This window comes from Panthera pardus, unplaced genomic scaffold (genome assembly GCF_024362965.1).
Source record: "Panthera pardus isolate Hobbes unplaced genomic scaffold, ASM2436296v1 HiC_scaffold_7, whole genome shotgun sequence".
Taxonomy (NCBI): Eukaryota; Metazoa; Chordata; class Mammalia; order Carnivora; family Felidae; genus Panthera; species Panthera pardus.
Window position 1 is genome coordinate 79,835,608 of NW_026527002.1, and position 17,506 is coordinate 79,853,113.

Genomic DNA, 17,506 nt, shown 5'->3' on the forward strand with positions numbered 1-17,506 from the left:
TGACCCTAAAGGCTAACAGCTCAAGGTAAGAGAAACCAGCAGTGAATCATCTGTCCAGGAAAACTCCAGCATCAGGTGGTCCAGGTCCGCACTTGCTTTAAGGTGATCCCAAACTGGCTGAAGCAAAAAAGAAAATAATATACTCTCTCGAGGGGCTACATCTTTATTCTATGCCTCAAAAGAGTCCTACAAATAATGAGGATTACATGAAGAATCCTACAAGTAATATCCCACACCATAAATAAAAAGGATCTCAAAATGAATCACAGACTTAAATGTAAAACCCGAAACTCTTCTAGAGGGGAGAGGGGAGGGGAGGACACAGGAGAAAACTTTTGTGACCCAGGATTAGGCAACGATTTCATAACTATGACACTAGAAAAGCACAGTCCATAAAGCAACAAGTTGATACACGAGACATCATCAAAATTCATACCTTCTGTCCTCAGGACCCTGTTAAGAGAGTGTAAAAACAAGCTGCAGCACGAGAGACAGGCACAGCATGATCTAATAAAGACTTATGTCCAGAATATATAAAGAACCCACCAATAAGAAAAAAAATCAATAGGCAAAAGATTTGAATACCAAAGAAGGTATATGAGTGGCAAAAAACCTACGAAAAGATACTCAACATCATTAGGCATTTGGGAAACAAGGGAACCCACAAAAAAAGACCACGACACACCTATCGGAATGGCCAAAGCTAGAAGACTGGCCACACCGAGTGTTGCCCCGACAATCCAGAGCAACTGGAACTCTCCCACAAGGCTGGGAGGAGTGGAAAATGGCCCATCCGTCCAGAACAGAGTGTGGCACCTTCTTAAAAAGTCAAGCATACACCTACCATATGGTCCAGCCGTGACAGTCCTAGAGCCAGCCGTTCCAGGAGAAATGAAAGCCTATGTCCACATGAAGACTTGGACAAAATTATTCATAGGCTTTATCTGTAACAACTCAAAACTAGAAACAACTCTCTACACATTGACCATATTCAATACCATCCCAAGCAACGTCAGGGAGAAGTTTTTTTGGAAGTTAAGAAGTGATTCTAAAACAGATACAGATCTACAAGGGGTCAAGGATGGCCAAGGTAAGCCTGAAGAGGAACCCAGGTGGGAAGAGCTCCACGATAAGACTTGTTACAGACCTGCAGAGATTCAGACAGCTTAAAGTGGGCTGTACCAATGGAATCAGAGAGCCCAGAAACTGAGGCACATACACATGGACCTTTCATTTACAACAGTGGTGGCACTGAAGAGCATTGGGGAGAAGATGACCTTTTTTTTTCTTTAATGTTTATTTATTATTTTCAGTGCAAGAGAGAGGGGCAGAAAGAGAGGGAGAGAGAGAATCCCAAACAGGTTCCGTGCCGTCACTGTGGAGCCCAGCATGGGGCTCAAACGCACAAACCACAAGATCACAATTGGAGCCGAATCAAGAGTTGGATGCTTAACCGACTAAGTCACCCACGTGCCCCTAAAGACCATCTTTTTGGTAAATGGAGTTAGGACAACTAAATGTCCCCATACTGATGAAGTTGCGTCCCTTCTTCACACTATACACCAAAACCAGTTCCACGAGATTATAAAGTTAAAGGGTAAAAGCGAAAGTACAAAAAGGCATTTAGAAAGTAAAGGAGAATTAGTTCGTGACCTCAGGGTAGGGAAACAAAAAGCATCAACTACAAAGGAAAAGACATAAATGGCACTAACTAAATTTAAGAACTTCTATTCATCAAAAACAAAACAAAACAAAACCACAGAATTAGTGAAACTGCGTATGACTAAGTGGGAAGAGACAGTGGCAAAATACGCACCCAACAAAGAATGTGTCTTGAACGTATAAAGTCTACAAATCAATTTAAAACTAACCTAATAGAAAAAATGGGCACTTTGCAAAACAGTGAATCCGAACGGCCAGTAAACACATAAAAGGATATGCAACCTCACTGCAACCAGGAAAAGGTTATTTAAAACCACAAGGCGGCAACACACCAGAAACCACCAGAAGGGGCAGGGAGGGGAGACGGCAGGGAGACCAGAGAGAGGGGCTGAAGGAGTAATCAGAGAGAAGACGGACAATGGATGGAGCCTCCGTTCCGTATACCGAGAAGCTGCTGTGGGCCAGGTGTGCAGAAGTACCTTTAAGGGGGTCAGGGTCTACAACTGACCGTGAACTAGAACTTCAACTTCCAGACTGTGTCTTCCCACCAGCTCATTTATTTTCTCTGTCACAAAGCTGTACCACCAAAGTTTGATGGGGGCCAGAGGAGGTATGTGGAAACATCCTTTGTACTTCGTTTTGAGATTACAGTACACTTAACTCTACCTGTCTATCCCTAATTTGTCTTGTCCACCTTTGTGACAACTTTCACATACTTAAAGACCACGAGGTCCCCCCAGCAGGAGGACAGACTCTTCTTCCATCATTAAACAAACTACCGAGGGCCAACCTACTACAGCAGTCCGAGCAAGCTGTGAAGGACCCACAGACACGTACAGGATAATACCGAGTCCTCGTCCCTGAGCTTAACGATATTGTATTTGCCAACAGGTGCGTCTAACTCTGCATAGGACACGACCGACAGGAGGCACATCACCACTCCTATGTTTGTATACTAACTTTTATCTAGCCCTTTTCTTAGGAAATAGAGACAAAAGGAAAACAAAATGTATTAAGTTTGGATAGGACTTTGACGCTAGGCACAGAGTCCATTCGCACAAAGCTGCTTAGGAGTCGCCCCAGGACTTGGAGACCCTCCTGATGCTAGCATAAGTGAGCCAATTTCTCAGCACCAAAACAAAACGTCCAGGGGAACGTGCACCCTACGCACCCACATGTACACACTCTCCTGCTATTTGCCAAAAGCCACAAGCCCAGGGGCCATCTAAACTGCTATCCTAATGCAAAATTTTTCATTTAAAATCCAAACCAAGATTCAGAAGACTTAAATGATCTCAGCATAAAACATTCAATATCCCTGAACAAAATTAGTCGTGAGGTCTTCCCAAGACCCTGAAAATCCTGAGAAACAGATCTCAGAGTCCCGAGGGGCAGGCAATCTCCCTGGCCAGCCTAAGTGGGCAGGGGATACACCCATCCCTGCCGTTGACCACAGATTCTGCCTGCTGTGAGCTGCATCTCTTTTAAAACACTCTCAAGTAGAGGTTCACTGACATCAGCAGGAAACAAAAGCTCCTGGACCCAGTGTTAAAGCAGTCGGCTGGCCCCACCCCCAGTCTGATTCAGGAGGTCAGAGGTGGGGCAGGAGCGTGCGCATTTCTATCCAGGTCCCAGGGACAGCGAGGCGAGGCGGCCACACCGGGAGAGCCTCTGCCAACAACCTAGAGTTTGCTGGAGACCATGCGCACGCGCACTTCCCCACGCAACACAGCAAGACTAGGAGGAACCTGCTGAGGAAGAACAAGCTACTCTTTTTACCCAAATATTGACTTTCCTTACCTGAGTGGAGGCAGGTGACCCGTCACTCAAAATGTTTTCTCTGAATAACAGCATAAAAGACTCGTCAGGTCAAGGGAGAGCTGGAGTGCAGAACTCGCGTTACAGCGTTAGGAAGGTGAAACCCCTCTTTTAAAATGGTTTCAGGGCATAATGTAAACCCTTGTGAAGTATCTGATGGGTCCAACCGATTAGCAAAAGATACATCAGAGCTTCTAGAGACCGGGAATCAAGGATCTTTTCTAAACCCCATTCATTTCGTGTCACCTTGAGCAACTTTCTGTCTTCAGAACATAGAATGAGTCCCAAGGAACCCGTGACCAATTCCGACAAAATCATTTTTTCTAGGAAAAAAAATACACTTGAAAATTGTAAAAGGACAGAGAACTGTCTTTCTCCTGGCTCAAGTTTAATAATACCTATAATCTAGAATAAGGCAGACAAAAGCAGAAACACGGATAATCCACGATGTCCCCTCGTATCAAGTCCTACTTGGTTCTTAGGTAAGGTTCTTTACCAAGGCAAACAACACAGTGGACAGCTGACACAGTACGAGTTCTCCAATCACTAGTACACCTGGGTTCTCTCCTTCAACAAGTATTATTGTGCCGGACGCTGGGCATGCCACAGTGTAGGAAACAAAGTTTCTGCCCTCTTGGGGCTTAAATTCTGTAAGACACACAAGGCACTACAAATACAGAAGGTATAAAACCACACCAGTCTGCCTTCGGTCCCTCAAAGACAAACACATGGTGCTTTGGTCACAAGTAGACCCAACAAGCACCTACCACTCACAGAATCGAAAGCACCAAATGGCAGAACTTTTAAGGTAGAGTATGGAGGCAGAAGGGAGATCCTAGGCACAGAAAGCCCGAAGATACAACTTTCCAGATTCTTCTGAGCTTGGTTTTAGTCCACTGGCCCCAAATAAAGGAGTACAGAGTAAGTCAACTGTTAAAAGCAGGATGGAAAATTCTAAATCGGTGAGAATGAGCACATTCATTGCAGAAACATTTCTAGAGCACCAGTGTGTTAGAGATTATAAATGCTAGGATTTACTCCAAGGGGATTAAACCTGCACGAGAAACGTGCCATTTACTTTTCCCTTACGTTACTCCTTGCTTCCCACAAAACCATATTCATAAACAACCCCCCCGAAAAAGTCACTGATGAAAAAACTGTATAAATGTGGAAATTACGAAAGCATATCCTTTAACAAATAAGAAGCATCAATCACTGCACCATACGTTACACATTTTCATTTAACAAACTCTAAATTAATTTAACATAATTAAACAATGTTGGTATGTGCGTTAAAACGTTTACCTACACTATGTTGGCCAGATCATAACTTCACCATATGAAACGGTCAGACTGAAACAGGAAATGTAACTACTTAAACTTTCCTGTGCCCTTGCACACTGTTCACTCCCACTTCAGAAGGCTGGATTGGGATCTGTTAAGACCAGTGCTCCTCTAGTCAGAGGCTGCACAGAAAGGCCAGCAGGCCTCGCCAGCCAGGATCTGCCACCTGTGGGCCAAGAGACCCACGCAGGCTACTCTGCCTCCAGACTTCCAGTGTTTCGTCTGTAAAATGAGCAGGAGATACAGCACAAAAGCAATCGGCTCAGGTCCCATCTCCCAGAGTTAATTCCTCTGCAAAAGGGTAGTGACCCCTACAATACCACACTGTACCCACACAGGTGCCCAGCAACATTACGTGTCCTCTCCTGTCAGGGGCTAAAATTGAAATGGATGACTTTTGTCACTTTTCTTGTTCTCAAAAATGAGTTAACACTAAATGGCAACGTATATCAGTAAGATCTAGGCAGGATTATTTTAAATACAAAGCTTCTAAGTGAACGCCTTCATGTCCTGAAAACAGGTAAGCTTTGTGAGGATACTACTAGTTTTCTTCTCAAAGGCTTTCAATTGCTTAAAAGTGGGAATAGTGCCAACCAGGTGAAAATATTTATTTCATACTTTCATCTAAAAACCATTTCATTAGTGCTTACGCAAATCAGACTATAATTAACAACATGTGCTAAAAATTCCATCTAAACTGAAAGTTGAATTACATATGCTTATCTGAATTTTCTTTCCATCACAGAGCCTAGCAAAAAAAAAAAAAAAAAAAAAAAAGGAAAAACAATGCAATTGTTATAGATAGGAACAGAGAGCCTTCTTCTGCTACTTTATAATCAGAAACACATTTATGCGGTTCTGAATGGTAACATTTGGCACAATTCCTAGAAATTAATGCCAGAAAGTGGCAGACAGGAATTTCATTTCTCCTGCACCAGGCTGCCTTTTGGGAGTCATGACATGGAAGAAAAAGGAAAAAAAAAAAAAAAAAAACTTTGCCAAAATGTTAGTACAGAGAAAAAGACATCAAGGGTTCAAATAATCCATTACTACACATGCTTTACAGAAGGGAAGTAAAAAAACAACTTCTTAATGTAGCTGGTTGAGGCAGTGACACCCAGGTACAGCCAAAGACGACCTGGAACTGCCCTCATCCTGTCCCACCGAGGACCCTTCTAAGGACAGAGAAGCAGCTTCATGTTTGAGTGCTTACTGCATTCACAAACTTCCTGTTGTTATTACTATCGACTCAAATAAGGTCATTTACTTTGCCCAAGTTTTTAAAATTTGCATTTTAAATAATTTATATACGCATCAGTAAAAATTCTCAAAGACCCACATAGCAATTTTTTGCTATTTAAGGGATTTTAATAAGGGAAGATACAGTAATGAAAATAAATTCTTAAGCTAGAGCTTTAAGGCAAAGTAAATTACTACAGAAACTAAACTTTACTGATTTACAAGCAAAAAAATCCCTCATTCACAAATGACAAAAATAATAGAACTTTTAATTATATTGAGATTTAAAATAAGATTTTAGCTAAAACTCTGTCTAAACTGAAAATGTTTAATTTTAGAGGTTCAAGATTTATATATTGAATTAAGACTCTGAATCTCATCTTTTGTTGTGCTACTTTTAAGACAATTTTTAATTATTCATTCTTGAGAGAGACAGAGTGTGAGCAGGGGAGGGGCAGAGAGAGAGAGAGACGCAGAATGTGAAGCAGGCTCCAGGCTCCGAGCTGTCAGCACAGAGCCCGACGCGGGGCTCAAACTCACAAACTGCGAGATCATGACCTGAGCCGAAGTTGGACGCTGAACCGACTGAGCCACCCAGGCACCCCAAATCCGCATTTTTTAAAGGGGCTATTTTTAACAATACAATTTTGTTATTTAGACAACTTCTCCAACTTCCTGGCAAGAAAAGTTATCTGACTTGCTGAAGAACCCAATTTGAAGAACTAGGTCATTAAGTTCTGTAATTTCCAACAATGAGCACGGAGTGTTAGAGAAACTCCTTTAGTTAGAAAGTACTCACTGCGGCTCCCAACTTCCAGCTTCCCCAGACACCGCTTTGCCGCTTCCCTCACGGAACCTCACCCCTAACCTGACACAATTCACCTTCAGTGCACTGCCCGCCTGAAAAGAGGCTCAAGTCATGCATCCTCTAGGCCTCTGCTCCAGTATTCTTTGCCCCGAACCTTAAATACTAGGTTTTGGATTCAATGTCTTTATTTATCCAAGGACTTGCTTTTTTTTTTTTATTTTTTTATTTTTTTACATTTATTTATTGTTGAGAGACGGAGAGAAACAGAGCGTGAGGAGGGGAGGGGCAAAGAGAGGGAGACACAATCAGAAACAGCCTCTGGGCTCTGAGCTGTCAGCACAAAGCCCAACAAAGGGCTCGAACACACGAACCGAACCGTGAGAGTGAGATCGTGACCTGAGCTGAAGTCAGACACTTCACTGACTGAGCCACCGCCACCCAGGCGCCCCAACCAAGGACTTGCTTTTTGATGCATCACCTCTGAATAATGTGTAGGTCTCTCTATTCAGTGCATAACCTAACGTCTTCCACTGATTGGAATGTTTTAAAGACACTCATGTATTTTAAACAATCTTTTCCCGGTTTTCAATGTTGAATTGGATTATTTCATAACCGCCTAAACTACTTGATCTTGCTGCTTCTTCAACATTTAGTGCCACAAAAGTATTCAAAAGACTACTGGCAGCTCAGGTGGTACTCCCCCTCCAAGGACAGACACAAATATAAAACAATATACGTCTAAAGACGCTGAAACACAAACTTCCTTTAAAAGTTTCATGTGTCTAAATATTGCGAGGTGTCAAAAGTTATCTAGAAAGTGCAGCTGCCTGGAAATATTGCCTAGACTGTACCTCAACAAAAGGTGAATGCTAATTCACCATGTATCTTCCAATCACTTCATCCATGCTTTTCAGATTTTCAGAGATCAAACAACCGACCAGCGTTCTCGGCTGTGCCATTTGCAGGACAAGACTATTTTCTTTACCCATTATACAAATAAAATATTAGGGGTGAGGCTCTGGTATTTCATTTCAAATAGCGACGGCCTATTTTTCCAACCACGAAAATGTTTACATTCTACCTAAGAATCCCAACCACGGTCGTCTTAAGCACAGATCTCCAAACTCTTACACCGCCTTCAGCTTGAACGTATTTCAACCAATTCCCATAATTACTACAATATTACTATTATCTTAGTCTCACTGCCAAAAACCCAGCTGCAGGCTAACTATGCAAGAATGAGACACTGTTGAAATGACTCAAGAAAAATTTCTTTTTACTCTTAGTGCGTTAAGCTAAATCCTGCAATTAATAAAACCAAGGAACCACACACACACACACACACACACACACACACACACACACACACACACAGCCTCCTCCTGAGAAAGAAAAGGAAGCCAGGGAGAAACAGCGAGTCGTTCTTCCACCTACCCCGGCAGCAGAGCTGGGGGGCTGGGGTGGGCAGAGGAGGAAACTTGGAGGCACAATGAATCAAGAGGTCCAGGGCTATCGCCCAAAAAACCACAGGGCCTCGGCAAGTTGAGCGCCAGCAGCGGGGAAGGAGCCGACCGCGATCCGGGTTCGAGGCCCGCCCTTCCCTGCCCGAGGGCCAGGGAGTCTGCATTCCGGGTCCGGGTGATGCCCCCAGGGTCCCCAAGGATTTCCCTCTTCCTCCTCCTTCCTCTCTCCCCCCTTTTGTTTTTGAGGCAATCGGCCCGCTCCCAAGGAGCCCGGCGGCTGGCCTCCCCAAGCCGCCCACCACCCCCCCACCCCGGCCTCCAGACCCTCCGCCTCTCCGAGGCCCCCGAATGCACCTCCCTCCCCACCTTCCAGGAGCCCCCCGGCCTTCTCAGTTCCCCCAAACGCCCCCCCCCCCCCGTCTACCCGAGCCCCCCGGCCTGCCCGAGCCCGTCGGCCTCCCCACGTTTCCTGGCCTCCCCACATCTCCGTCCTCCACCCATCGCCCTCCTCCCAGAACCCGCCCCCTCGTCCTCCCCGGTCCCTGGCCTCTCCGAGCCCCCCGGAACCCCCCGTCCGCCCCACATCTCGAGCCTCCCCACAGCGTCGTCCTCCCGGGGCCCCTCCCTCGTCCTCCCCACATCCCCGGCCTCCGAGCCGCGCGCGGGAGGGGCCCGTCTCGGCCGCATCCGCCGCCCGGACCGGCTGCTCGCCCCTCGCGGCCCTCCGCCCGCGGGCCGCGGCCCTGCCAAGCCCCAGCTCCGGGAGTCGGCCCGCCCGCCCGCCCGCCCGCGCCCCGGCCCCGGCCCCCGCCCCGGCCCCGCACTCACTCGGGCGGCGCTGGGCGCCGGGAGGCGAGGGCAGACGACTGCCAGGCGGCGCCGCGAACGCCGGGACCGCGCTCCCTCCCACGCCTCACGCCGCGGGCGCACAGCGGTCCCGGCCCGGCAGCGGCGGTGGCGGTGGCGGCGGCGGCGGCAGCGGGCTTGCGCCCTCGGGGCCGTGCTGCGTCGGCGCGGGCCGCGCGTGCGCGGCGACCGGCTGAGGCGCGCGACCCCGCCACTGCGCGCGCCCGGCCGCGTCCCCGCGCCGAGCTTCCGCCTCCCGGGAGGACCGGGCATGCGTCCCGCGGCCCGCGCATGCCCAGCACGCGACGAGGCTCCGTTCCCGAGATCGCGCCGGAGAGCCGCGCCGGGCCTTCGGGACGGCCAGGGGCTGCGCGCGGGCGTGGCCGCGGGGGTTGGGGGAGACACGGGAGGCCGGCAGAGCCGGGGTCCCCCTCTCCCCCCGATAGCACTCTGGGCGGGCGGGGAGGGGACCGACTTCGGGGAAGACTTCTGCCCCCTGCCCGCCCGCAAGGCCCGGACGCGGCCCCTCCGCAGGGCCTTCGTCGCCGGCCGCCCTGCAGCCCGACCCCAGGGCCCACACCCCCGCGGGGCGCGCCTACCGAGACGAGTTGGGTATCCTGGGCCCCTCTGCACAGAGGCAAAGTGAGTGAGGCTCAGGGATGTGTTGACTGGCATCACCGCTAATGCTGGGCCCTGCCAAGACTGGATCTCCACTCAAGCGCCCGCTGAGCCCCGATCTGCGGCCTGGGCGCTGGTCTCCCAGGTCTTGAACCTCGAGAAAGAGGAGTAGGACCCCCGGCACTTGGGAGTCACCAGGCAGAGGGCAGCTGAGAAGAGAGCCATGTCCGAGGGGAGCTGATTACCAATGACTGGAGCCTGGGCAGGGGGGGGGTAAAAATGCAGCCTTCCAGGGGCTTCTTAAGGCATCTTTATTCTCTAGGCAGCAGGGAGCCTTTGGAGGGTTTTAAGCAGGAAGTAATATCTGATTTGTGTTCTTTAAAAAAAAAAAAAAAAAAAGATGACAACCTTGCGGTAGGAAATGAAACCAGAAGCAGAGCAACTTTCATTTTTACGGTGTCACTTTGATCCACAAGCCAGGAGGCAAGTTAGACACATACTCGTTTTAAAGGTGAACTCCCTGAAGCTGAGAAAGGTAACCCCCCATTCTGCTCTCGGCAACGATTTGATTCTGGTTACAACAGAAGCAAGTGAAATAAAGCAATTTTGCTTACAAAGAGCTTTACTGCATTTAAATATGTTTACTGTTCTTTAATGAAATGTATTACGGTTTCTTTGGTGTGTGTGTGTTTTTTTTTTAACCTACATTAAAGATTGCAAGGAAGTGTGTCAGCCCCAGGGCTTTTATACCCGGTGTTTGGTCCACCTGGAATTCTCTTCCCTCTGCTTGGAACTTCTTCCTCCCTCACTTTCTCAGGCTTACATGTCACCTCATTAGATGCCAACTGACCACTCTGTGTATAATAGGAACCACCCACTACCCTCCATGGTTTCTCACACACACACACACACACACACACACACACACACATGGCCCCCTGACTCAGCTCTGTTGTTCTCCAAAGCATCTATTGTCCTCCACAGCCCTACACTGTGTAGTTGTTTATTTCTTGATTGTATGTCCCTGTCCCAGAGCATTAGATTCATTAAAGCAAGGACTTTGTTCACTTATGGGTCCCTGGCACATAATGAGACACTTGTGAAGTGACTGCAGCTTTGGGTGACGGGAAGTGAGAATCTGTTATTAAAAGTGTAAGAGGGGCGCCTGGACGGCTCGGTCAGTTAAGCATCGGACTTCAACTCCGGTCATAGTCTCGCAGTTTATGGGTTCGAAGCCCTGCCTCAGGCTCCATGTAGCCAGCTCAGAGCCTGGAGCCTGCTTCAGATTCTGTGTTTCCCTCTCTCTGTCCCTCCCCTGCTCTCACTCCCTTTCTCTCTCTCCTTCTCTCTCTCTCAAAAATAAACATTTTTTAAAATTAAAACGTACAAGACAAAGGACACCTATGTGGCTCAGTTGGTTAAGTGTCCGGCTTTTGGTTTCAGCTTAGGTTATGATCTCACAGTTTGTGAGTTCGGGCCCCGCATCAGGCTCTGTGCTGACAGTGCAGAACCTGCTTGAGATTCTTTCTCTCCCTCTCTCTATGCCCCTCCCCCCTCTCTCTATCTCTCTCTGCCCCTCCCCCCTTTCTCTCTCAAAATAAATAAATAAACTTTAAAACGAAAAGTAGAAGAAAGTGGGAGTCAGGGAGGGGAGTGGAGGGACACAGTGGATTACAGCAAGGATATCTTTGCAAGGATATCTTTGCGGGGTGCAGAGCGGGCCGGAGGGGTTGTGGCTTCAATGGACACCGACTTGTTGACAACTGTTCCCAACAAGACATAGAACCTGGTCGTTCCCTCCTTGACTCTGGATGGATCTCCCGACTTGCTTGACCAAGATGTGTCACAAGTGATATTGTGTGACTTCTGAGCCAAAGCTGCAGGAGGTGGTGTGGCTTGCTTTTCACCTTCTAAACCAGTCAGAGGGTCTGGCAGGGAGGGAGGAGGCCATGTGGAAGCCGACCACCCGGCTCTAGTCAAGCATTCAGCCACCTGCAGCCACCGGAGACCCAGAGAGGCCAGCAGAACCGTGGACTCACCCAGCCCACCCTGGCCAACCAGAGGACCGTGAGCAAATAAAATACCTGTGGTTTTAAGCCTCTAGACTTGGGCATAGTCCCACGGCCATAGGTAACTGATGCGTTCAGTTTCCTCAAGGTTATCCTGGAGCACTTGAAACTGACGCTCTTGAAGGGCAGCGTTGATTACTCTTCTACTTAATAAAAGAGGAAAAGGGGGTGCAAACAGGTACAAAGAGGAGAAAAAGTAGACAGAAAAGGAGCAGCAGGTAGCCCAGCAGACCCTCCTTACCCCCTGAGCACACTCTGTGGCGCCTGAGAGCTCAGGTTCAGGAGTTCAAGAACAATGGAGCAGACCCAGGCTCAAGTTCAACTGTGTGCCAGCATCTGATGCTGGGCTGTCCACATGACATCATTCCTTATCTGTCAGTGGAGTTTATGGAGAAAACTCCATACGTCAGGTTGTCGTGGGGAGAAAATGAACCCTTCTTGTAAAATGGCCAGCAGAGCGCTTGGCATAATAGACCCTCAATGAGTGTTATTGATTGCAATAGCATTTCTGTACAGGTCACTATAAATCTTGATGGTCTTTGGTGGGGGAGGGTTCAAAAGACCACCCAGAGTATAATGTTAACAAAAGCTGATTTTATTAAAAATAGAACTACCCTATGACCCAGCAACAGCACTGCTAGGAATTTACCCAAGGGATACAGGAGTGCTGATGCATAGGGGCACTTGTACCCCAATGTTTATAGCAGCACTTTTGACAATAGCCAAATTATGGAAAGAGCCTAGATGTCCATCAACTGATGAATGGATACAGAAGATGTGGTTTATATATACGATGGAATACTACTTGGCAATGAGAAAGAATGAAATCTGGCCATTTGTACCAACGTGGATGGAACTGGAGGGTATTATGCTGAGTGAAATAAGTCAGGCAGAGAAAGATACCATAGGTTTTCACTCATTCGTGGATCTTGAGAAACTTAACAGAAGACTATGGGGGAGGGGAAGGGGAAAAAAGAAAGTTACAGAGAGGGAGGGAGGCAAACCATAAGAGACTCTTAAATACTGAGAACAAACTGAGGGTTGATGGGGGGGCGGTGGATGGGCTAAATGGGTGATGGACATTGAGGAGGGCACTTGTTGGGATGAGCACTGGAAAAGCTGATTTTACTCGGCTCTGTGGGTCAGATGCTGTGTCCACGGTCTCCAAACCTCACAGCAATCCTGCATCACGAACACGATTAACACCACCCTCATTTTACTGATGTGAAAACCATGACGAGAAAGGAAGCAATGGGACAGACAGCGGGGCTGGAACTCAAAGCCACAGCTTTGCGAGGCCCCTGCTGCACTCACACCCCATACAAAAAATGAAACGCACAGACCACGTAGCTTCTCCCCTTCCTGCACTGTGCCAGACAGGCTAGGCACTGACCTTATGTGAGAAGCATTCAGGAGGGGCTTCCTGTGCATTGGCAAAGCAGCTTCAGGGACCCTGGGAGCACTTCCCCCTTGAAAAGCAACCCCCCACCTCCCTGGTCTGGTGAGGGCTTGTCCCTAGCAGGGACTTGCTCAGAGTGGAAGCAGAAATACACTTTAAGGCTGGGGGTAGAGGCAGTAAGGAGGAGGCACAGTAAGAAGCTGATGTCACCAAGAAGACACTAAAGCCCAAGCTATCGCCCACATCATGGCACTGACCAGCCTGCTGGTCCGCATGGAGAAACTGGGATGAGAATAAGTGGGACCCAGGAGACTGGTGTCCGGGACACTTGTAGATCCAGTAAGATGTGACCCTGGGAGACACGGGTGTGCCGCTGGCCCTCGGGTGTTAAGGATCAGGAGACCGGTCAGGAGGAGGGACACACAGCAGCAGAACAGAGAAAGGAGTCCAACAGACCTGGTTCAAACCCCAGTCCGCCACACGACAGCCACTCCACCTCTCTGACCTCCACTTCCTCATCTGTAAAATCGGGAGAGGGAGGGGGCAGACTGCAAGAGCAGAAGGGAAGGGGGTATGGGGTGTCCCTAGGGAAGATGCTCAAAGGGGAAGCAGGGCAGAGGAAGAACAGTGTGGGGGACCGGAAGCCAGATTCCCTCCTTTAACATGTGTAGGTAAAGTCAAGGTGAGGTGGGCCACAACCACCACGTGTACCTTGCCCAGGAGAGAACATTCTGGACTTACAGGATGACTAGGACGTTTATGCAGGTTTTACTGTATGTTTGAAATTTCACATTCCAGGGTGCCTGGGTGGCTTAGTCGGTTGAGCATCCGACTTTGGCTCAGATCACGATCTCACAGTCTGTGAGTTCAAGCCCCTAGTGGGGCTCTGTGCTGACGGCTCAGAGCCTGGAGCCCGCCTCGGATTCTGTGTCTCCCCCTCTCTCTGCCCCCCACCCCGCTTGTGCACCTATACGCATGTGTGTGCGTTCTCTCTCTCTCTGTCTCAAAAGTTAATACATAAACGTTTAAAAAGGACGAAAGAAAGAGATTTCACTTTCTATGGGAGTTTAATGCAGGGATGTAGGAATGTGGGACTATCAACACCTCTGAGGGTGGGGAGGAAGGGTCATGCCCCCAGGGGTGTGAACGATTTACCCCAGGTGTGTGTACACCCTCAGCTGGTGTTGGGGTGCCCCAGCCTCAGCCGCTCACACAGATGTCCCCGCTCCCTGCCCCACCGTGACATGCCAGGTGTCTCTGATACAGGGAGCATTAGTTGAACCTCTTCCGGGCCCTTCCAGAGGCTCAGCCCTGGGGGCTGTGTGCCCATAGCAGCAGACACAGGACCTCACAGATGGGACTCTCCCAGGGGTACTGCTCCCAGGTCTGGGCCCCACACACACTTCCCTGCAAATTCTGTGGGAATCATGCTCAGCACAGAGGGCTGCCTGCTTTCCAGCGTCTGCAGGGTAAGCAGACGGCCCTTGAAGGTTTCCCGTTTCTCTCATCTTCTCACCTTTGTTTTTTCTCTCCCAAGTTGCAATTTCAAAGCTTCTGTGTCCATCACGACGTTAGCTTGTAGCAATTCTCGGTGACCGAGGGCAGGGTTCCCCAACTGCATAAAGTGACGGACCTACTCTTTTTTCTTCCACTTCCATCCTGGACTAATACCTTGGTAAAATGCAATAAAAATTAACTTTCAGAAATAAATGGGATTTTTAAAAAGGCAGAGACGTACAAAATACAAGCCCTGATTTTGTTGTCTTTAGATTTAAAGGACATAAAGCAGCCGTCAAATTGCTGCGAAAGTTTCTAGACTCTTAATTCCCTGGCCTATCTCCCCGTGGACCAGTAACAGGTGCACAGACTAGCACCACCATCAGCAGCACAGGGTGGAAGGAGGTTAGAAATTAGATGTGACTGCATCCAAAGTCACACATTTGAATGTGCTTTCACCAAAGTACACGTTAGAGGCAATGCAAACAATAAAAAATTAATAACATTTTCATATATTTATGTAACACTTTGTTGTGGGACCTCTATCTCAAATGTTGAACCGAATGGAAAGTTAATTAATGAAGATCAAAACTTTATATCAAAAATAAGATTCAAATATTTTCTAATGTTATTTATTTTGTTTTTATTTTTGAGGGAGAGAGCACGAGCGGGGGGTGGGGAGGACACGGAGAATCTGAAGCGGGCTCTGCGCTGACAGCCGTGAGCCCGATGCGGGGCCCAAACTCCTGAACCACAACATTATGACTTGAGCCAGAATGTGGCGTTCAACCAACTGAGCCACCCGGGAGCCCCTGAACTGTTTTTTTTTTTTTTAATTTTTTTTTTAACGTTTTATTTATTTTTGAGACAGGGAGAGACAGAGCATGAACAGGGGAGGGTCAGAGAGAGGGAGACACAGAATCTGAAACAGGCTCCAGGCTCTGAGCTGTCAGCATAGAGCCTGACGCGGGGCTCGAGCTCACGGACCGCGAGATCATGACCTGAGCTGACGTCGGCCGCTTAACCAACTGAGCCACCCGGGAGCCCCTGAACTGTTTTTAACGTCATGTCCTAAAGTTGTCATTAACGCATCACATTGGTATGACAAATACATGCATTCTTGTATTCTTTGTTCTTTTTAGATTTTAGTTTTAAGTAATCTCTACACCCAACCTGGGGCTCGAACTCCCCACCCCGAGATCAAAACTCACGGGCTTTACCGAAGGAGCCCGCCAGGTGCCCCTAGTAGCCAGTATTCTTGCAGTCGCCAGTATGCGTCGCCGTTCACGTGGGTGCTTCTCCACGCGAACGTCGTGCACAGCCTCTGCACGTGTGCGCACAGGCAGCAGGGTCGCTGGGACCGCGTGTCCCAAAATACTCTCCACCTGCCACGTGTAATTACTCTGAACGCCACGCTGACCAAGGTCACCGCGATGGCTGCGCTAGCTCTGAAAATCCTAAAAATCATGGAATTGTACTTTTTTATTAAAAAAAAAAACAAGGACTCGACTCCTGGCACCTCGAGTCAGGCTGGCTGAGCCTATCTCCGGAGAACGCTCGCCAGAGTCCAGTCTCACACGGGTCTCTGCCTGTGATGGCGAAGGGGCCCCATCCCCTCCCCTCGACAGCCCCTGGGGAGCCGCTTCCCGTTTTCCGAGTGTCCACAGTCTCCTGGCTCTGGCCAGCCAAGCTTAGGCCCCCCGCCTGCCAGGCACCAGGGGGCCGACCCAGCCTCATCCAAACACACCGGGGCAGAGAGAGCATGTGCTGGTGCGAAGGGAGGGGTGGGGGTGGAGAGCCAGAATACCAGATGCGCCCGCCTCCCCTTCCTCTGTCCCAGGACGCCCTTCTCCCCCTGCACGCGTTTCTTGGGGCCCCGGGGTGCCCACCTCCCCGGGCAGTTGGCCGGGTCCCAGCGCTAATGCAGCATCACAGAGAGAAGCAGCGGTCAGAGCCGGGCTGGTGCGACAGGAGAGCACGTGGCTCCCCGTCAGAGGACATTCAGGACTGACCTGGCTGCCGTTCTGTCAGCTCCCCGGGGCCGGGCTGCGCCCTCCCCATCCCGGCTTTCCCCAAGTCAGCCAGGGCGAGCAGGGGACATATGGACACATAATAATATCAGTGAATACTACACAGTATTATTGTCTCCCCAAGTCTTGGGACCATGATCTTTCTTTTTAGTAGGACTTAATTTTTAGAACAGTTTTACATTGACGGAAAATGGAGACAATAGTATAGAGTTCCCATGTACCCTGCACCCAATTTTTGAAATTATTATTAGCGTCTTACATTAGCATGATACATTTGTTACAATGAATTAACCAATACCGATGCCCTGTGACTGAGGTCCATAGTTTATTCAGCTTTCCTTTGTGTGTTTTTTAAAAAATTTTTTAAAAAGTTTAGATATTTGGAGGGAAAGAGAGAGTGTGTGTGTGCACAAGCGGGGAAGGGGCAGAGAGATGGGGAGAGAGAGAATCCCAAGCAGGCTCCGCACTCCACACAGAGCCCGACACGGGGCTCAAGCTCATGAACTGTGAGATCACGAGCCCAAACCAAGTATTCTTGATTTTGTCACTCAACCGACTGAGCCACCCAGGCACCCCCAGACCTCCTTTGTTTTAACCTCACCTCCCTCTTCTACCCCAGGACCCCATCCAGGACTTCACGTTGCCTTTAGTTCGTGTCTCCTGGGGCTCCGCTGTGGCCATGACCGTTTCTCAGACTTTCCTCGTGTTTGCTG

General features: G+C 48.9%; 1 protein-coding gene across 11 annotated transcripts in view; it reads right to left on the reverse strand.

Annotated features, from left to right (window-relative positions):
• Window positions 1-10,094, reverse strand: part of PTK2 (protein tyrosine kinase 2) — a 257,936-nt gene extending 247,842 nt beyond the window's left edge. For 5 of the 11 annotated variants that reach the window (XM_053896568.1, XM_053896567.1, XM_053896565.1 and 2 more), the window contains exon 1: window positions 9,163-9,334. The gene's annotated coding sequence lies outside the window, so the exon portion shown is untranslated. Of the gene's footprint in view, window positions 1-6,862; window positions 6,964-9,162; window positions 9,336-9,779 lie in introns of those variants that run through there. The other 6 variants (XM_053896572.1, XM_053896564.1, XM_053896559.1 and 3 more) reach the window with 4 other exon arrangements.
• Window positions 10,095-17,506: the final 7,412 nt, after the last annotated feature.